Below are 14070 nucleotides of genomic sequence, written 5' to 3'. Positions count from 1 at the left end.
CTTATAGAAATGTATTACGAAAGAAGAGAAAATAGTTGGAAGTTAATTTTGTGATTCAATGAGGCATATCATGATAGAACAATTACTTATATCATAATTGTCTGAAATGTTGAAACGAGCCTAAATTGGAGCTGGAAAGGGCAAGGAGGCACTCGCAATCGCGCTCGAAAAGTACGGCCTTGGCCCGCTTGAGAAGAATGCGCTCCCGGTAGAACGCCTCTCTTCTTCTTCTGTTCTCTTCCACTCGGTGACGAAATTATCATTCGTAATTGTTCACCCGTCACCAAGTAAATAATTCATGGGATAATCTGCGTGATTGATTTGAACTACGTGTCGAGTTCGAAATTCGAACAATAATTGTGCGTGGTGAAAGTACGCGAGTGACGAGGCGAATACTTTGACGTGTACCGTGCCAGAAGTAGTCGCGAGTGACTTTGTACAAACAATCGACATAATCGTCACGAGCAATTCGACGTTCCGGACCTCGGTGTTCTTTTATTGCAGATGCTATGAGAAACTCTAATTGAAGTTGCGGGTTTTGAAACGCCTCGTGTATCGGGGATGTGTGTTAATAACGGTTACAAAATTATGAAGGTAATCAAATCATATAGTCAAGTTCTTGAAATTCACGTGTGAATTGAATCTTCCTCGGATGTCGCAATAATTTCGGAATTAATAAGTAATATTTCACATCGAATGTTAATTGCGCTTTTGTCGGAATTATTCTCAAGGAATAATTGAATAGGAAGTCACAAAATTTAGTGGTCTGTGTATATATATCTTCAAGTTATTCATATACACTCCATTTTTATATTGTATCACTTTTAATTATACTTTTTCCAACTCCGATAATTTTTGAATGTTTCCAATTTTCTAATCGTGGGTCAAACTTGATAAAACCACCAATTTAGGATTTGATAAATGTGACAGGCAATTCTTACGATCTTCTTGATCAAAGTATAATTTTTCTTGGTTTTCTTGGTTTCCTTTTACTACTTGGGGTAACGTACATATCCGGTGATTCGTGGGACACCCTGTACATTCTCGCGCACGTAGGAGCGAAAATAAATGCACGCACAGCTCGCTGTCGCCGTGCTTTCCTTTTTTCTTCTCGCTTCCCGTTGCCGCTTATCGTTTTCTTTCCGGAGCGCACGTCGCAAATAGGTGCCGTCGTCCTCGTCGTTGGGAATTAATGACGTCGAGACGCCCCGAACTTGTGATTCATCGACACCTACTAGCCTGTCTACGCTGTCGATCTTCTTGGTGATGGGATTCGTCGTGTAATATTTTTTTATTTTACTTTCGAGATAATGCTTTTCATATACAACTAAAACGAAAATCTCTTATTTTGGAATAAAGCTCTAAAGTTTGAAACAGCATTTCGTGTTTATGTGTTACCAAAATTATTTTGCAACTTTTGCAGCAAAAATCGATCCATGCGTCGCAATAAATTCGATACGTGTTTCTTGTGTATATTTATCAGTTGTCGCTTCATCGGATTTCGCAATCAATCGATTCCAGCTTATGTCGCTGAGCGCGGCGAAATTCGCTTCCGCTCCAATTCCGCTGGAATTTCGTTTCAGTTGGCAAAAAGCACGTCGTCCGACACGCTATTTCTCGCGCGTGTATTATTCCTTGACCTCCTTTAATCAGATCCCGTTCGTGTGATTTCTCGTAACCACCGAAATCGAGTCCCTTGGGAATTCCCGGTGATCCGCCTCCGCGTGACGCGCGGAAAGCTTCGGCGAAAAGCGCTATGAAAAATCGATGACGTTCATGTCTCTTAATTGTAAAGTGAAAAAACAGAAATGTACACATGTGACGACGTTTCGGCGCATGTCGGCTTCGAGGAACGCGTATCCAAACAAGAAGTTTCACTTCTTAACCCTGTAACACTCTGAAACAGGAAATTACGCAAGTTAAATTCTAATTTGAATGTAGACGTCGAGAATAAATGTAGGTAAATTAATCAACAACACGTTGAAAACCGAACTTTGAAATTCTGCAAAATCCAAGTGATTTGCGAGCGTAAGCTCGTTACGCTCGAGATCTCGTATCGTCCAATATAGCCGGCGATTTTGCAGAAACATCGCCGATTTTTTGCAACTAGTAATAAACGTAAATAAAAAGAATTTAAATATGTATCTCAATATAATCGGGAATATAAATAAATAATTAACATTTTTACATTATAATTGCTTGCCAGCGATTACACGCTTTCAAGATTATTCCAGATTTCGTTCTAGCGATAGAGGAGAATCCCCCATTATGAGATATGCTCCTAATATGAGATAATGGGGTTTCTGCTAAACTATTGAGCACCATCTGTTAGTTCCACCATAAACTTATTACTCTTGGTGTAAAATGTATTTAGTGAAAAATTCATTGTTCGTTATTGCGTTTAGCCTTTGCAAGAAAAGGTTTGTGAAATTGTGAACATGTCAAAGGAACTTGAGGTAAGTCTTTAAACCTTGTTTATTATATAATAAAGAAATGGTTGGCAATAAATTCAGTATGCAATGATAGAGTAGAATCGTAGTAACAGGAAAATACGCGATTTGTTGAATTGCTTAATTGTAGAAGTTAGATTTCATGATCGCGGAACCGCTAGGCGCGTGGCTCGTATAATGAGATATTCAGGGTACTCTTAATATGAGATAATTATTGCTCGAATATGAAGATTATGTAGTGTAATAAAAAGAAAGAAAATACTACGTTAAGGTTAAAGAAAAGTTAATACGAATTTATATTACGAAGTTTTGTGTATTTAATTTTTATAGAATCTGACTATGGAGGTTAGAGATACGAGGAAGCGTCGACAGTGGAATCGTGAAGATTTGGCGAAGGCTGTGGCAGCAGTATTTTTATAACACTATCTACTAAAGTTTTTTAATTGCAATACTGATGAATTTTGCACTTTTAACACCGATTTCTCGAGGTATCTTATATTAGGAGCACACTTTCTCGATCCTGCGTAAAGCTCTTTTTTCAAATTGTTTTAATTTTCAGAAAAAATAATATTAAAATTCGATTTTTCATTTGACCAACCTAAAGCTTACTAAATTCTCTTCAAGAGAACGTATTAAATTTTAAAATTCTGCCTATAGATTTCCTTACATTCGGCAAAATCGATATGGTATCTCATAATCGGAGACTTTCTTCTATACATTTATTTTTTGTATCGTCATAAAATCATTTCGCCGTCGTATCGAGGATCATCGCCGTCCTATGTGCCTCCGTAACGGATAGATATTCGTCACCCCGCACCCATAACTGATGACGTCTCCCACTTTCCGCGTCGACATTGGTCACTCTCACGCTACATCAGATCAACATATCGCAGCGTGAGCGCGCGAGTGAGCGAGCTGCAGATCGATCTCGTCGTCATCGTTCGTGTCTCGAGTGACCGGCCAGCCTCTGATCACCCTACCACGGCGCTTCGTCCTGTCCAGTCTCCAATGGCCGGCGCTCTATCCCTCCTCGAGGTATCCCTCGACACATCCCTCCGGGTTCGAAGGTCACGGTAACACCGCCGCAACTGTCCGGTGGCGTTCCGCGGCGTCCCGCAAACCTGAAGAGGCTCGGTTCGGGTCCGACTCGGGGTAGGGAGGCTATATATAGCACCGCTTCGGCGCGCGTTCCTTCAGTACTCTCGCGTGCTCCAACTTGAAGGGGTCCCGCAGTCTCGCTGGTGCTTCCGCGATTCTCGCTTGGAATTTCCTCTCGAGATACGCTTCGCGGCAGGCAGCTTCTTGCGGTGCCTCTCCGACGCGAAGATCCGCCTGATGTTCTTTGGCAAACGGTCGCCAACTTTCACCGAGCCTCCTCAAGGTGTACTCGAGCGGTAGTTCTCAAAGAGGAAGTCTCTCGCGGTTCATCCGCAGGAATCCGATAGGAGACTAGGCTGGAAACGAGTTTCAAGCTTGACGAGTGCTGCGAGGTCTTTGCGGTCCTTAGAGATCCATCTATTCGGCTGAAGCTCCGCTTAATGACTCAGTAGACTTTGAAGAGATCCTAGAGAAGCGGTGATCAAGAAGGAAGTCTTCTTTTTGGTGTACTTTGAACTTCAGGGGTAAATACAAGTCTCTGAAATTGAGCAATCGCCTGCCGCTCTTCGGAATATCTTCCAGCGGTTTTGCTTTATTTGGTACCATCGCACACGTGGAAGCATCCTCGCGTGGCGACCGTCAACGAAGAAGTCCACGTAGCGGCGATACGCGAAAAGATTTCTTGCGCCATCGCGAATTCCGATAACGGAAACCCGTTTACTGCCAATCCGCCGGACTTTTGTCCGCGATCAGCAGCACGCTTGGAGCTCTCCTCGGATCACTGCCGGTGGTGCTGTCCGTCGAGCCGCTGATGATCTTTCCAGCGACGCTAGAATTGCCCAGCGAGGACTCTGAAATGGTCACAGCGCTCTTGCTGTGCGGAGCTTGCGGATAAGTACACCCGATAGAGACGAGCACGAGCAGAGGCAACGTGCTGCTCGTTTCTCGGCGCGCGGAATCGCGCGTCGTCGATGTTACGCGAGAAAGGAGACGCAACGTCATCGGTCGGATAAAAGGAGATTTTGGACGTCAGATCGAGGGATCGCGGCGAGGGAAGCTAGCTGGCAGCTAGAATGACCATGGTCGTCAACAAGATCAACATGTCGTCGTATTCCGCGCCTCGGCGTACCTTTTTCTCGGGTCTTCACACGAAGGTAACAGCTTCACCCGCGCCAGAAGTTACGTGGAAACGCGCTTTTCATTGAAATGATCACGAAATTTAATATTCCATTTAATAGTCCAATAATATTCCATTTAATCACTTTATCTGCGATTTAATTTCTCTCTTTAAAAAGAGAGAATCACATTTACGCGGATTGCATCCACGAAATTTCTTGGATTCTCGTTTTATTCTCATTTCACGTTTCATCGACAGCCAGATCTTGTCGTTTTCTCGAGAAAGAATCAATTCGATATCGAGGCGATATCTGCATCAGAATTAAGCTCGGGATATCCTGTATACGCAGTTGCATTACATGCAATGGGCCATTAACAGCTTATCGAGCGGAAATGGGGCTCATGCTCCTCGCGTTTGGGATTGAATCGGACGATCGGCCGTGAACGTGACCGACGCGAGGTGCGACGTGCGAAGATGAGGCTTCTTGCAGGGGGGTGACACGAGGCGAGAAGAAGGCGACACGCGCGTTGCCACGATGTATTTTTCGACTTCCCTGGCGCATCGCCACATTCACGTGCTGACTTTTCTGGCGAGCTGCACTCTTTTTTTGACGACGAGCCCCGCGAACAGCTGGTGATGACTTATGTAATGGCGTCCGCAGTTAAGGGGGGAGCCTGCTTTAGAACGTTGAAAATAAGGTAGAATTTTACGAATTTTTTTGGAGAAACTATACAGCGGATCATTATAAAACTTTGATGCATTTATTAGTACATGTTTAAAGATGAAAAAAATTATTTTTTTATTTGAATATATGCCTGTAGAGGTCGTCCTGGAGGCATCTTAGTGCAGCCGGCATTGTAAATTGGTGAGCATTCTCCCGCCTCCAAATTTCATCCAAACTGAAAAATTGAAATATTTTCTCGTTATTTATGAATTCCCACCGTCGATGAACCTTTAATATTCATAAAAACATTAAGTTAAACAATTATTTTTGCATGAAAAAGTTCCAAAACTTTGCCTAAAAATCGTACTTTTGTGTTCTAAGCTCCACCATTTTGGCACTTTTGAACTTTTTTCTTCTCTCTTTGGTTCATCGACGATGGGAATTCATAAATAACGAGAACATATTTCAATTTTTCAGTTTAGACGAAATTTGGAGGCAGGAGAATGCTCAGCAATTTGCAATGCCAGCGACGCGGCTGCACTAAGATTTCTCCAGGACGACCTCTACAAGCGATATATTCAAATAAAAAAATAATTTTTTTTATCTTCAAACATGTACTAATAAATGCATAAAACTTTGATGCATTTATTAGTACATGTTTAAAGATGAAAAAAATTATTTTTTTATTTGAATATATGCCTGTAGAGGTCGTCCTGGAGGCATCTTAGTGCAGCCGGCATTGTAAATTGGTGAGCATTCTCCCGCCTCCAAATTTCATCCAAACTGAAAAATTGAAATATTTTCTCGTTATTTATGAATTCCCACCGTCGATGAACCTTTAATATTCATAAAAACATTAAGTTAAACAATTATTTTTGCATGAAAAAGTTCAAAAACTTTGCCTAAAAATCGTACTTTTGTGTTCTAAGCTCCACCATTTTGGCACTTTTCAATTTTTTTCTTCTCTCTTTGGTTCATCGACGATGGGAATTCATAAATAACGAGAACATATTTCAATTTTTCAGTTTAGACGAAATTTGGAGGCAGGAGAATGCTCAGCAATTTGCAATGCCGGCGACGCGGCTGCACTAAGATTTCTCCAGGACGACCTCTACAAGCGATATATTCAAATAAAAAAATAATTTTGTTTATCTTTAAACATGTACTAATAAATGCATCAAAGTTTTATAATGATCCGCTGTATAGTTTCTCCAAAAACAATTCGTAAAATATACCTTATTTTCAGCGTTCTAAAGCAGGCTCCCCCCTTAAGTCCCTTCTCTCGGCTGGTTTATTAAACTCTTGTCTTACTCGCGCAGCTGTGCGAAACAGTTCCCTCTTTTTTTTTCCGTCAACGTGGACGTCGCGGACGTTAAATTTACGTGCGTGTCGTTTTAATTACCGCGAGATGGAAACGCCAATTACCTCTTTCGCGTTGATATGGAACAACTTTTTCCTGCTTTCCATGAATGCTAATGTGCAAAAACGCACTTCCGTGATTCAAGACGGTTATCTGCGCGTGATTCTCGCAAAGGGTAACAAGACTAGTAGAATAATGGTTAAGATTTAAAATATACATACCGAGAGAATTATAAACTGCTCTTTGAATAGAATTCTCTCGCAGATCGCAAAGATCTCGGCGCTGCATCGTTCGCTCGCTGTCTGCAACATTGTATTTAGGTCTCGTTATATTTAGAATGGTTTCCTCGTAGTAGAAAAGCATTTGTCTCGTCTGGTCTGGTCTCGTTAGTGTCTCTTTCACGCTCTATTATTTTTCATTCAGTTTTATCGCGACGAGACGGTATATTAGTAATGACTTTGTATGCATTATTTGCCACTTTTGAGATGACGATGGGATCTTAAAGAATTGTACTTAATGTGTATTTAATAATATATTTAATATGTGACTTAATACAAAAATAATATACCAATCTTAATTTAACGAATTTAATTTAATTTAAATCGTAATTTTTTTAATTATAAATAAATTAATTTTTACAGATATAAAATAGATAAAACTATAAATATAGTTTCGTTAATTATATATTTTTCTTATCATATCATTTATGTAGTACAAGATTTGAAGAAGACACCTCTCGGAATTCTGTTGATAGGCAATTAGAAAGCGACGCAGGACACGAGGGGTCGCGTTGTTGAATTGGATAATAGGGTGGCTCGTGGCACACGGGCGACGATCGTTCTCATTAAATGGATGCCCCACGGCCGCGTGTGTCGGAACGACATTAATATCAATGTACTGTATGAGAAAGAGAGAGAGAGAGAGAGGAAGAGGTAGAATGCTGATACTCGCGGCGGCGCTCGACTCCTCCGCGCGCGCGAAGCGGACGAGACCTCGAATTAGGAAAGCCGCCGCCACGGCTCGTGTCCGAAATAGCCCGAAGGGAGTCGAGAATTTTTGTAGGCCGCGGTCGCTTCCTCTCGAGGCTCACGATAAATCACCCTTTTCCAGCCTGTCATGCTAGACCGCGGTCATTCATAATTTAAGCCCTTGCGGCGATAGTACAAATACTCTACGCATCTGCATTTATCTCCGCGTTAAACTTCGCTCTCGCTGTTATTCGAGAAGTATCCTCCATTATATGTGCGGGGCCATATTTTATATTAATATTTTCGTATTGTATAATTCGCGGATTTCATGTGTTCTAATAGCAATAAAACTATTTTAAAATATACGAGATTGCAAGATTATCAAATATATAAGAAATTTTTATTTTGAATTTGCAATATGAAATTCAAATTCCATATTTAATGTACTTGATCTACGATTTACGATGTAATACAAAACAAAAATTCTCTTGCATTCAAAAACGTTATTGATTTTTAAAAATATTGAAGAATAATTTGGGGTTACTTAAATAGTTGCTTAAATATTTCTTTTCGCGCACACGAGTCAGAATTAATTTGACTCGTGCTCCGATCTCATTCAGTCGTCGCTATCATATGGATTAATCGATGGCCCGACCGAGCCGACTTCTCTCTTCTTGTCTGGAGAGAGAACGGAACGTTCTCGAGGACGCGAAGGGGCGCCGTAAAAGCGACTCTGGCATAAGAGAGGCATAAAAGATTCATTTTGCTGGAGAGGTGACCCCGCCGACCCGGCATCCGCTCTCGTGGGCGGCACTCGGATCTTTTCTTCTCTACACCCTGTCCCTTTCGTTCTCTCTGTGCGATTGTCCATCTCTGTTCAGAAGCGTTAACTGCACTTATCTCGCCTGCCGAAAATTTTAATAAGAGACTTTGATCGCACAAATTTATTGGATTGTATATTGGAAATATTATATCATATATCGTTTGCAATTTAGAATATTTAAATTATAAATTATAAATTTGACTATAAAATTCACTTAACTAATTTATCTTTATCGAAATTTTGGGAAGCTGCAGCGTCAGAAAATTGTTATACAAATTTCACGATTCAATATATAATTTTAAGAAACATGTCATTTTAAAAAGAATAGTCCTGATTGCTGTAACCAAATTATAACGTAATTCTAAATTTAATTTTCTCTAGTATCGAAATTTTTATATACAAAATTAAATTCGCTCATTAACAATGAGAACTTTTACATGAAACTTAATCTATATAAAAATCTTGGTTTAAAGATATTATTTGTTTTGTACAAGAGAAAATGAGATAGCATCGATTAATTAGAAAATTGTCGCGAGTATTAATTAAATATATTATTTTTTGTTTAGTTCTATCTGCTTTTAAGGTCTCTTTCCTTTTCTCCTCGAAGTGAGCATGTATATAAAAAGGAAGATAAACAGAGTGGTCTCGTTGAGGCAATCAAGCGATCAGTCATTAAACGTAACGCACTAAATTGCCGAGAGTTGGGAGACGCAGCGCCGTTTTTCGTTAACATCGTGATGGAAATTTATGGTATCTCGCTTTGACGTATAATTAATTCGTTGCGTGGAATAGGAATCGACTTTATTTTTTATCGATCTATAATTTCTCCCTCATTATATCCCCCACATTTACCGTTAAATGTCACTCTTGCGTTTGCATAATATAATAATCGATATAGAAAGGTGATACGAGGCAGTCGCGTAGACAAGTCGAAATAAAAATCAGCCGGTCGCTAAACGTGTGCTTAAAATGCAAGATTGTCGCCTCTATATGGCTTCGATAGGCGATGGAAATCCCGTTACAGAGACGGTGATTGCCTTATTCTTTATTACTTTATTGGTCGTCTGAAAATACCGATAATACGCGACGTTTCCGGGAATCTAACGGGCGGTCGCTTCTTACGGAATACGCGGCGCTTTTTCCACGAGTGCCACGCGTGTCGGACCGGATGCATTTAATCTGCGGCCATAATCCGACAGGAGGGTTGAGGGGGACCGACTGGCCTAAGTATCATTCACATTTAAGGATTGGTGCAGATGCAGTTGCGGAATTCCGGGCTCGCCTGTGAACGATCGTTCGTATAAACTTAATGCGATGATTGCTACTGCATCGCGTAAAAGCTGAATTAGAAGTAATGTAATAATAAATTTAAGACAATTTACAAAAAGTAAGTAAGAGAAAGAGATTTGAAGATTATGACTTATTTCGACTTATTTAAGGAAATACATTTTAAACATATATTCTCTCTCTCTCTCTCTCTCTCTCTTTCGATATATATCCCTTAGCTGGCACACTGCAGCCAAATCACATGGCACACTGGGGTCCTGTAGGACCCCAACAGTACATTCATTTGTAACTATTGTAAATAAATATATAATTACTTTCAAAAATTAGGAGATACTCCTAAAGTATTCTTATAGAAGATCCTATAGTAAATTTTTAAAAAATTGAAGGTTAAGTATACAAAAAAATGGATTTTGTCGAAAAAGCGTGAAAAATGTCAGTTTTCATTCAAAAATTTGTTATTTTTTCAATTTTTCATATTAAGAGCTAAAATTTTAATGACATACTCTGGAGTCATAACACTATTATAAAAAAAATAGTTTGATTTTTTCGGTTTAAAAAAAGGTATTTATTCTGAAGGTTGCATTGGTGATATTTGAATAAAAGTGGTTATGTTTTTTTTTCAATTTAAGCTGTTTATTTAAGAAGTATTTCAAGTTTACGTACGTTCAAATATTAAAATTTACAGTCGAACTAGGCTGGGGTCTCTCAGGACCCCATGTGCCAGCTAAGGGATATATATATATCTACACACACACACACACACACACACACACTTAAAAAGTTTTAAATATGGTATATCATAATGTAATCTCTATCTGATATTTTCTTCTCTTTGTTCTTCTCTTCTTTAATATATTAAAAGGTTATTATTTAAAACGTTCTGTTAATTTTGTATGAGTAATAAGAGCATTAAATTATGACAAAGTATTGCTTATAGATGGCATCAATAAACATATTTGTATAAGTACAATATTTTAGGATTACGTAATTCTCGATATTTGACTCGATTTTCGTAAGACTGATGAAGAGAATTATTTCGATCGTGTGATTATAATGGAGCAACAATAATTAAAATCCAAGTGGGACGCAATCCGGAGGATGTAATAATTACACAGTGATAAAATCCAAACTTATTACGGAATCGGATTATAAGAGTATTACATAACGTCTACGCGGAGTCTCGCGTGGGAATATTATTCGAAAAGGTCATTGCAGATTTTATCCGAACATCGCCTCAAAAAGTCAATTTATATCGCTCGAGATTGGCACTTTTTCTTTTCTTTTTTAATTATCAGCTTCGAGTTCGTCTCGATCGTACACATGTATTAAATGACGATACCTACCCGCTCACATACGACGTAATTAATACGACGTAAATCTGGCTGGTCGGCATCGAATGTCTTCTTGATGTAGCCTAGCCATCGAATCGTATTTCTGTTGTCGCAGAAATATCACGCAAATCGAATGCAACGCGACACGTGCGAGTGTCTTTAATTGCGGAGTGCAAATGTCATCTGTGAATCATCGCTTTCGGGAAAATGGATAAAAGAACGTTGCCGGCGATATTGTGGTTATATATTTAGTGCGTGGAATCGTATCTTATGAAATAAAATAAAATTGAAAAAAAATCAGTAAAGAGATCGAAATCATCTATTTTCGTCGAACGAAACTGTAAACGGATGATCGCAATATCGTTTAATTTTCATTTAATTACTATCTCCAATATTTGCAAAACTTCTTTTATCCTATAGCGCCAAACGTGAGCAAGCATTACTTAATATCTTTGCCAAAAAACCCAGTTTTTTTATTTTATTCTGAATTTATTGAGACAGATGCGAGCTGAGGCAGCTTCTTTGAAGTCGCCGCTTAAATTAACGGTTTTGCTCGTGTCGATTGTTTGTGAGGCTGAACGTTCTTCGCTAATCTATGTTTTATGGGGCACATGAGAATATCATGGAAACATTCTTTTTATCAATTTGATCAACGGATAGCGGAAATGTTTATCCAGGATATTCATTTTTATGTCAGAGTGTGATTATGAAATACTTCTTATAGGCGCAAGAAGCCTGCGTTTTAAAGTGCATCCCGTTAATCCGTTAGCGTTGCAGCTGGCGATTGGCTGGTTCAACTTTATGCAAGCTGCATGTATAATAACACGCGATGCTGCCGATGCTTCGTCGCGACGCTTCGGAGCAGTCTTTGCGAAAGGAATTCAGGCGACATCGCCGCCATCACCGTCGTTTTCTTTTTCGTCACCGTATTTATTCTTGGACGCATAATATTGACGCACTCTAAAACCACCGCGCGAGTTTTAGAGCGTGGCCTCCCAAGGACGCTCCTCGTCATATCTCGCGTTTTTTTTCTGCAGTTAAAATATCCTCCTACGACCATCATTGTTTTAAGAAAAGATGACTGCAATAATTTGGTTTTATTAATTGTATTATGGTGGAACGATTTATGATACATTCGAGTGTTGCAAGAACGTCATCGTTTTTGTCTTACTATTTCCTTATAGGTTTTATAATATTAAGCGCTCAATCATGTTGTCTTAATCGCGCAGTTGGCAGACGGCAAAAAGCTCATTACAGACCATTTCGAGGGAATCTTGCATCATTGAGTTTATGATACCTGCAACGATTACTATTATCGAACGTAGAACACGAATAAGAGATGTAAATTGAAGAAAACAAAGTAATTGACTTGCGTGTTCGATAGAAGCGGCGTGTTATTTCGCGCTTTGTAACGATCCTGCAAACACTCGCTGCACATCGAATTAACATTTCGATGTAACCGTGCTTGTACGACCCGTTCCACAGCATATTTTTCTGTAATAATATTTATCATTTGCAGTAGCCGCAGTTTCTCAATTATATAACTTTAATTATTCTGAATAAATTAGACGAGAAAACAGAAAATGCAAAATTTACTATTTCGATAAGACAAAGTTTGCCATTATAAAATTATTCCTGTTAAAAGGTTTTTACACTTTTTCACTTTGATAGTTCAAATTGCATTTTTGTTTTCCTCATACATACTATAAAATTGTTTTTATTTCTGTAATTTCTGATAATTATTCCGACGATCATGATTTTCCAAGTCCCAAATGAACTGGGCAACCCTGTTATTTCTGCAAATCCGAAATTAACGCTCTCAGGATGCTGCGAGTCGCGCCAGCGATTCTCTCTACTGGGTGTCTTGTTACGCGCGCGTCGTAAAAAGGCGCGATATGCCTGCCGAATCCCTGACGTAACCGAGCGCGATCGCGCGGTCATTTACATCGCCGAGTTTACAGGATCTCGTTTCTCGCTCTCTCGTCCTCTTCCTGTACCTCTCTGTTGTACATTTTTATCGGCGCACCTCGAGCTCGCAGGTTGATAATCTGCTTCGAGTGGCGCCGTCGCTCGTTGATTAGCGACGCCCACGTGCTTTTAGCGTCTTCCTTTTTTTAATTTCGCCGTCGTCGTCGTGGTCTCGCTTTATTAACCACTTCTCGTTTTATCCGGTACATGTATACGAGCTGTTTCGTAAATACGATGCGATCGTTATTCCGCCGCGTTTGTTATTCGCAATTAAAGGAACAAGCCGAGTAAAGTGTGCTTTATCGAGGTGTTTTTTAGCGATCGATTTAAGAGACAAGTACAAGTTCAGCGCTATCATCTCTTTTCATTTTGCTGTAAAAACAATTTTAATAAAGGAATTTTATTAAAGGCGACAACGAATTTTAACATACTTAAAGAGATAAAGTCAACGTGGAAGATCGCAGATGTAATTAAAACCTTAGGAACCTTTACATTTCGTGTTTCTTCTGGACCTTTTCATCATAAATAAACTTCGCGGGTTCGTCGATCGTCGGTCGTAATTCAGTCGCGAGCAAAAGGCAGAAGAAAAATGTACTTTCCGTCGTTCGCATAATTCATTTAATTTCTGGCCGTCGCGTGACGTCCGCAGAGGACACGCGGTGGGCGTAGGACATCGGGGGTTCGTGATTAAACGGGGTCCGATACGTCTCGTCTCGCCTATTCATATTATAATTCGCCCCGCGACGCGATCGTGTAACTAAAAAACCCCTTTTTTCTCTGTTTCAGGTGAGTGCTCCTTTAATTTCCATTTGAATCGCCGGTAGACTGGATCTCCACCATTTCTCTGCCGAGAGTCCTTTATATCGCGGCGTGTCCCGCCGTTTGGGTTTGTACAAACACGTATTTATCTCACGAAAATCTCGGCCCGCGAATTCGCGGATCGATTTCTCGTTCCGGCGTGAAGAAATCTGCGGAAAATATTTTAGAGGCGAATAAAAAAGACA

General features: G+C 39.8%; 1 protein-coding gene across 2 annotated transcripts in view; it reads left to right on the top strand.

Moving 5' to 3' along the window:
- Positions 1–14070, top strand: part of LOC105283746 (sterile alpha and TIR motif-containing protein 1) — a 101716-nt gene that overhangs the window by 36670 nt on the left and 50976 nt on the right. Inside the window, exon 1 of one of the 2 annotated variants that reach the window (XR_894738.2) lies at positions 4600–4702. The exons of the other annotated variant lie outside the window; for it this stretch is intronic. The gene's annotated coding sequence lies outside the window, so the exon portion shown is untranslated. Of the gene's footprint in view, positions 1–4599; positions 4703–14070 lie in introns of those variants that run through there. 2 annotated transcript variants of the gene reach the window in all.

Source organism: Ooceraea biroi, chromosome 10 (genome assembly GCF_003672135.1).
Source record: "Ooceraea biroi isolate clonal line C1 chromosome 10, Obir_v5.4, whole genome shotgun sequence".
Taxonomy (NCBI): domain Eukaryota; kingdom Metazoa; phylum Arthropoda; class Insecta; order Hymenoptera; family Formicidae; genus Ooceraea; species Ooceraea biroi.
This window is presented reverse-complemented; position numbering and strand designations above follow the sequence as displayed.